Raw genomic sequence first — 7,491 nt, 5'->3', positions numbered from 1 at the left:
TGCTGTCTGTTTGAAATAAATATTTGAACATTGTGTAAATATAATTGAGCTTTCTACCAACATCTTTTCTAATGCTGGGGATGTATATTCTGTTGCAGTTCAGTAAAGGTCTACTTCTGCATTCGTAACAGTTGGGTTAGGTTTATGTAACATATTGATAGGATGTGGATGAGGTGATTTCCCCTTCACAGTGGGCCAGTTCGTTTTGCATGGCCCGGGTGGGTGATTTCAGTTAAGGACCAATGGAATTGTCTAAAATGTGCAAACTCCGCCCATCCGGACCATGCAAGGTGAATTCACCCATTGTCAAATGTTTGCAAATGCATTCCATTATTGTAACATTCTATATATTGATAGGATTTCATCACTGATACTGTCTACCAGAGGGGTGACTGTGTATTGGAATTGTATAGCTAATCACAGAATAGTTAGATAACAGTAGCACATTGGTCCATGTCCTTCCACACACCCAGACACTTGGCTTTATACAGTCCCTAAAGTCCAATGAACTCCAGTGCCACCCAGCAGCACATCAGTTTAAACTGCTTCAATTAAAAATGGAACTGCAAAAATCATTGCATATTACCAACTTCCATTTACTTTATTGACAACATTTTGATCAGGGATTACATTTATGAAATCTCCCCATCTGCAGATGAAAAGTATTTCCATATCAAAGCAAAGTACACATTAATATTTGATTGATGGACATTTGACCTTGACAATTTCAGTACAAAAACATCTGTTTGTGTGGACGCTATTGGGCTAGAATTATCAATAAATTGGGCTAACATGCATGAAAAATTACTAAACCAACATGGTGAACAATACGGATACTTTCACAATAAGTCAAAAAAGGAAAATACTAGATGCTACATATAAACAAAATGATTAAAGTAATTTGAAACAGTTCATATAGTAACTGATATCAATTATTAAATAATGTACAGTAGATTGTACAATTAAATGTCAACAAATATGTTCTGGCCTGTGTAAGTATGTAAAGCTAGTATGCGTGTCCACCTGTTTAGGAAGCACTCTGTGTGGGATTGTGTTAGTGTGGTGTTTCTTACAAAGACAATTATACTTTAATGCTTCAAATCTACACTAGAACCAAACAGAGCTACCAGCTGGTTCTCATATTGGGAAATGTTCCTCTTCATTATCTCCTTACAGGAACCCAGCAAACGCTCAAACGCCTGAATGTCTATTACTGGGGGGGGAGGGGGGGGAGAGAAAGAAGGAAGTAACAAGTCAAGTCAAACATTAAAACGATAAACGGACCCATACTGATCTACTGGCCCTATATGCGTTCTGACCTGAGTTAAGCGTACATAAATGGAACGTAATTCCCTTTATATGCACTTTTCTCTCTATGCGTATTCTGACCTTGAATTTAAGCATGAGAATAGCGTGCTATTCACCTGCTATTTGTTTTGGGTGGAGATTGAATAAATGAAGGTGTGGCGGAGGTGTGTCTACAGATACACCGTATTTTGACCTTGACTTAATTTCCTAATAATTCCACCACCTTTACACACGAGGAAACCATTAATAAGGTCTCGTGAACCTACCTGTTCCAAGTGGAAAAAGCATCTACTTTATTTTTTCCAATAGAAATAACAGCATTCTCCATGCACTGTAATTTACAACTTGATAAGCGCTAGGTAAATGAGTAATCCGTTTGGATAAGAGAATTGTAAATATAAATGACACTTGTTTTAGATAGCCTATATTTTACCTTAAGATCGCTGGAGACACATGTGAAACCAGTCATATGGCAGCAAACTGAAGTATATCAACATATCAACTTTCCTACAGTAAAGTTTATGAAATGCTGTGCCATTATGCAGAATTTAAATTGCACGGCCTTTTAACTTCCAGGGATTGGCACTTTCGAATGTCTTAATTATAGGCTACCCCGACAGTTTCCTTTTTCTATCATGTTAAATATTAGCCACCGTTTTGCTCTACGACCCCCACAAGTGTCACAGGACTCGTCTGAAGGTAACCCACACAAATGTATAGAAGTATGGAAATAGATACCAATAAAAATAAGGGGTTAAACATGCGTCCAAAAAAAACAAAAACATGTCCTGAGCTTTCTTGTATCTCCTAGATATAGGACAAACACTTCAAAACTTATTCCTTAAGATTTGCTTTTTGACTGTATTTTTTGCCATTTATGAATGTGTTATTCAATGCGTTTCTATGGGCTATAGTAGTAAAGGCCAAATTCAATATTTCATAAAAAAACAAATACTTCACAAGGTCCTCAAATTCAAAAAATTAAGTAGATGCTTTTTCCACTTAGAACCGGAAGGTTCGCTCAACCTTATTCATGGTTTACTCACGCGTAAAGGTGGTGGAATTATGAGGAAATTAAGTCAAGGTCAGAATACAGAATATGCATAGAGAGAAAAGTGCATCAAAAGGGAATTACGTTCCATTTACGAGCGTTTAACTCGGGTCGGAATTCCTCCCTACTTGAATACAGTCCCTGATCTATTAATGTCTGACTGCTTTAGAGAGACAGAGAGACAGTTATTGTAATGGTGAGAGGTTAGCATGTCTTGGGGGTATAATATTTGTGCATCTGTAACTTTCTGACTCATCATTATTCACCATTCATTCAGGATTATCTGCAATCATGGTAACATCCACATTAATGTAGATGTGTTTAGAAACATATTCTATTCTTATTTACAATAAAAGTGACTCCAAAATGACACAATACATTATTTACCATTCATTTCTATTGGGCACAAAATGATCTGAAACACAACCAAAACAAACAGAAAATGCATCCAACAAGTTTGTAGTCACTAGCTTGATGTAATCATTGCGTGCTAGGAATATGGGACCAAATACAAACCTATTGAATACTTTAATACACATAAGTGAATTTGTCCCAATACCAATACCCAATACTATGTACAAAAAGGGCTGTAATTCCTAGATGGTTCTCCCGATATGGATGAAAATACCCTCAAATTAAATCTAACAGTCTGCACTTTAACCCCATAGTCATTGTATCATTTCAAATCCAAAGTACAGAGCAAAAACAACAAACAATGTGTCACTGTCCCAATACTTTTGGAGCTCACTGTATGTGTGTACAACGTACCCAAGCACTTGGTGTCTCCTACAGCATAGACGGATGCTGCACGTGGTTTGTTGGTGACCAGAGCCAGCTCTCCGAAGTATTGGCCTCTAGAGCAGCGTGCAATCTCCACCTCTGCATTGTTCAGCTGCCCTGCTTTAGTCTAGGTAGGGAGACATACAGCTGATGATGCTACCTACCGCTGTACTGATGTAAGCTATACCATAATTATTTCAGTTACAGTTATCCGTTCCTTATCTTTTGGCTTTAGCAACCAAAAATATTCAAATATACACCAACTACTACCCAACATGATAAATCAATTACTGATGTCATTAGCTGCAAAAGCAGCAAAGCCCGTTGTACCACATTCCAATGATGCTAGATGCACACATTCAGTACATTCAGTTCCTTGCAGCAGGTACCCACAGCAAACTCATTATTTATACAGTAGGTCTAACACACACCCAAGTGAAGAGCAAAACATGTACACCTACTTTGCTTATTATCATGATCTTCACCTGCCCCGACTCTACGATGTAGAAGCAATCTGCCTTCTCCCCCTAAGAGTGCAGAAAAGCAGTAGAAGCAGCAGTGGTACAAAGTAAAGTGTAATCTTAGATGAACTGTACAGTAAAAATCCATAATACCTGTGTTATGATGCACTCCTCATCTTTGAACGCTCTCATTCCCACGACATCAACAATCTTCATCCTCTCAGAGAGCTGAGGAAGAACAAGACGAGGACAGACGATGAAGGTGTGATAAAAGTATACATCTTTACATGCATTCTGAGTGAGGATTGTTTACAATGTGAGCCTCTCATGTACCTTCTCTTATGTTGTACTTTGAATGCACAGTACACTTTTGATTGTAAAGCAAAGAAAAAAGATTCTGTGGTCAAATGAAACTGACATAGGTATTCACACACCTCGAGAGACTTTAGAAGGGGTACACACTCAATGAAGGCTTCGTACATCTTCCTCTTCTTGGCATTGTTCTTCACTATGAGTCTATGGAATGTGGCCCGATCCTAAAACATTCACATACAGGTTACACACAGTCACTCATCTCTCATAGAAACACATTAAACACACACACACACACACTACTGTGACTCACCAGTCCCCACAGTGCCCCCTCCTGGGTGGCCATGATGGTGGCAGCACGCGGGGTGTTGTACATGAGAGCCAGCTCCCCGAAACTGCCCTTATTGTCATACTTCCCTACACACTTTCCAACTCCATCAATCATCACAATAATGTCATACACACCCCTACAGCAGACAGAGAGAACACCAGAGGAATTAGAGAACATCACATTCACATATTTAGGCCTAATGCTTCTCACACAGAAAAAAATATAGATTCAACACACACACATGCGCACCGCTCTATGACATAGAAGTTATCTCCATCATCCCCCTGGTCTATGATGTGCTCCTGTGGTTTGACCAACACCTCAAACATGCCATCCAGAACCTCTGAGAACTGCTCCTGAAAGAGAGAAACAACACTCACACATTAGAAGAGGACCATGTGTGCGTGTGTGTTTGCATACTAAACTGGCACACCCAGCAAGCATCACACAAATAAATCAATACAATCTCTAATGTGTAATGTCTCTATCGAGAGGGGGCTTGTTTAGTTCATAACCAAACAAAATATAAAAGATAAGAGTAAGTGCCATTACTTTTAACTCACAAGTTACTCTCACTGGCTTACAATGAATTACTCTCAGTGGTTTACAAGGACTACATACAATACTTTACCTGGTCGAGAGTTTTGAACAGTAGAATGTCTCGGCAGGCGTCCTGGAGTCTGTGACGCTGCTCGTCTGATTTGGGGTGTACCACCCGCGGCTCAAAGTCATCATCCTCATCATCGTCTGGGTTATAGGCCTCTGCACAGACTGGGGGAGCAAAATCACTGTGACACACACTGGGGACAAACAAATACACTCAAAGGGAATGTTGTGACTAACGAACAAGTGAGACTGAAATAACATTCTTCATACACAGCATATAATGAATGCAAAACCTAAGGATGACACTCACCAGATGCTCTGCGACTGTATTTATTAGAGTTGGAGGGGGGCACTAGAGAGAGAGAGAAAGAGAGAGAAATGTTTCAGAGCTAGAAATTAAGTTGGTCCCATTGAACATCCATATTAGTTGTTCTTATGGATCCATTGACACACTTTAGCTTACAGTGCATGACCATCTCCCTACTACCATACCAGATTCTTCCCTCTTATTTTCTCTCATCACTTTTTGTCAGGGCACAGAAACAGATTTATCAAAAGAGGTAGATACCCACAAAAAAACGTTTATTATTTTATTATGAATAGGCTACTGAATAATTATGATATAATTCAGGACAAATAGCTATTCAGTGGGCTAAAATACCGCAGTAGCATCCTATCATCTGATAACCTCTGGCAATGGAAGAGAAAATAATTTGACTACACGGGCCCTCGCGTTACTTTGATGAGAACCCATTCAACTTGTGCGCAGTAGACTTAAAAAGGGCTTCATAATACCATGAGATAATGGTTCCTTATGCATTCTGTGCACTTGTGTAGCCTATTATGTGAGAGTAAAACAAGTGATAATAACTTAAGAGTAAAAAGGTTATAATACAAATACAGATGATGAGAAAATCTTTTTAAATAGATTTAATAATCAAATCATGAAGTATATTGCAAAAAATTGTGGCCAAGTAGAGATGAAAAATGTCACTCACTATAGGCATCATCAGAGTCTTCATCTTCATTTGATTCAACCGAAATACTATCAAAAACCACTCCTTTTCGCGTAGAATCGGCTAGTCTTTCTTTGACATGTCTGTCGTGTTTTCGGCTCTCTTGTAGACACGTGAAATACTGGATTGCGAATTCAACCAAATCTGGCGGTCTGCGCCGTAGTACCTCCACAGTGTATCCTTGCAGCAAGTCCGTCAAGCCAGCAGGTATCTCGATGCTCATCACAGAACTATGATAGGCCAAGCCTATAATTATCTTTAACAGGTTTAAAAATACAATTTTGAATGAAACGATCTGCCTAATCCATAGCAATAGGCCTAAAATCATAGAACCCTATACTAATCAAGAATTTCCAAGACCAGGGATTTGTAAAACTTAAGAACTCATAAAGTATGCTAAATAGCCTGAGTAGTAAAAATACAATATCATTTGAATATAACCTTCAGTGTCTGTCCAATATAAAATGCATCCATCCCCCAATGTTGCCAAGACTTTGTGAGAATAAACAGAGCCAGATCAATGATCAGCGGCCATGGCAAATATCAAAGTAGGTTAAATGTCAAACAAATACATTTACTAAGAACTACCAATGACAGCTATCAAACAAATACATTTACTAAGAACTACCAATGACAGCTATCAAACAAATACATTTGAACCAATCTACCGACCTCCTTGCATTGTAGCCTTTTGAAGAGGAGTTAAGGTTTGACATAATGCATGGCCTACTTTGATAAATGCACACAGCGCGGTTCTGGCCCCCCGGCGAAACCCACCCACCTTTACCCCACCCCCGTCCGCGTCGACTGGCAGTACGCCATTTAGACTAGAAGCAGCGTATCGGAAAGTATTGACCGGGCATACTAGGTTGTCACAACTTTTCAGATCAAATGTAGTTCATGCCAGTCTAACCTAGGCCTACTGTGTATCGGACCTTGACGCGAGGTGCTCTATCTGTGGCCTGAAGTAGGATATTACAGTCATGCATTTTTAGGGCTAGACTGTGGGTAGCGGAGCTTTATCAACTATTTTCTTGTATACATTATTACTATGGACCTGTCCGACCGCCATGCATATTTGATGTCCCTTTCCAAAGACACAACAGCTCAATGTGAGCCACACAAATCAAATCAAATCAAATTTTATTTGTCACATACGTGTGTTTAGCGGATGTTATAGCAGGTGTAGCAAAATGCTTGTGCTTCTAGCTCCGACAGTGCAGTAATATCTAACAAGTAATATCTAACTATTTCACAACATATACTCAATACACACAAAACTAGTAAGGAATGGAATTTAAGAAAATATACATATATGGACAAGCAATGACAGAGCGGCATGGACTAAGATACAGTAGAATATTATAGAATAGAATGCAGTATATACATATGAGATGAGTAGTGCAAGATCTGTAAACATTATTAAAGTGACTAGTGTTCCATTTCTTAAAGTGGCCAGTGATTTCAATAGGCAGCAGCAGCCTCTAATGTGCTAGTGATGGCTATTTAACAGTCTGATGGCCTTGAGATAGAAGCTGTTTTTCATTCTCTCGGTCCCAGCTTTGATGCACCTGTACTGACCTCGCCTTCTGGATGATAGTGGGGTGAACAGGCAGTGGCTCAGGT

The 7,491-nt window shown here is 39.2% G+C and overlaps 1 pseudogene; it reads right to left on the bottom strand.

Moving 5' to 3' along the window:
- Window positions 1-572: 572 nt before the first annotated feature.
- LOC121578116 overlaps window positions 573-7,491 on the bottom strand; it is a 45,422-nt pseudogene continuing 38,503 nt past the window's right edge.

The sequence above is a fragment of the Coregonus clupeaformis genome, chromosome 12 (assembly GCF_020615455.1).
Source record: "Coregonus clupeaformis isolate EN_2021a chromosome 12, ASM2061545v1, whole genome shotgun sequence".
NCBI classification, from domain to species: Eukaryota; Metazoa; Chordata; class Actinopteri; order Salmoniformes; family Salmonidae; genus Coregonus; species Coregonus clupeaformis.
This window is presented reverse-complemented; position numbering and strand designations above follow the sequence as displayed.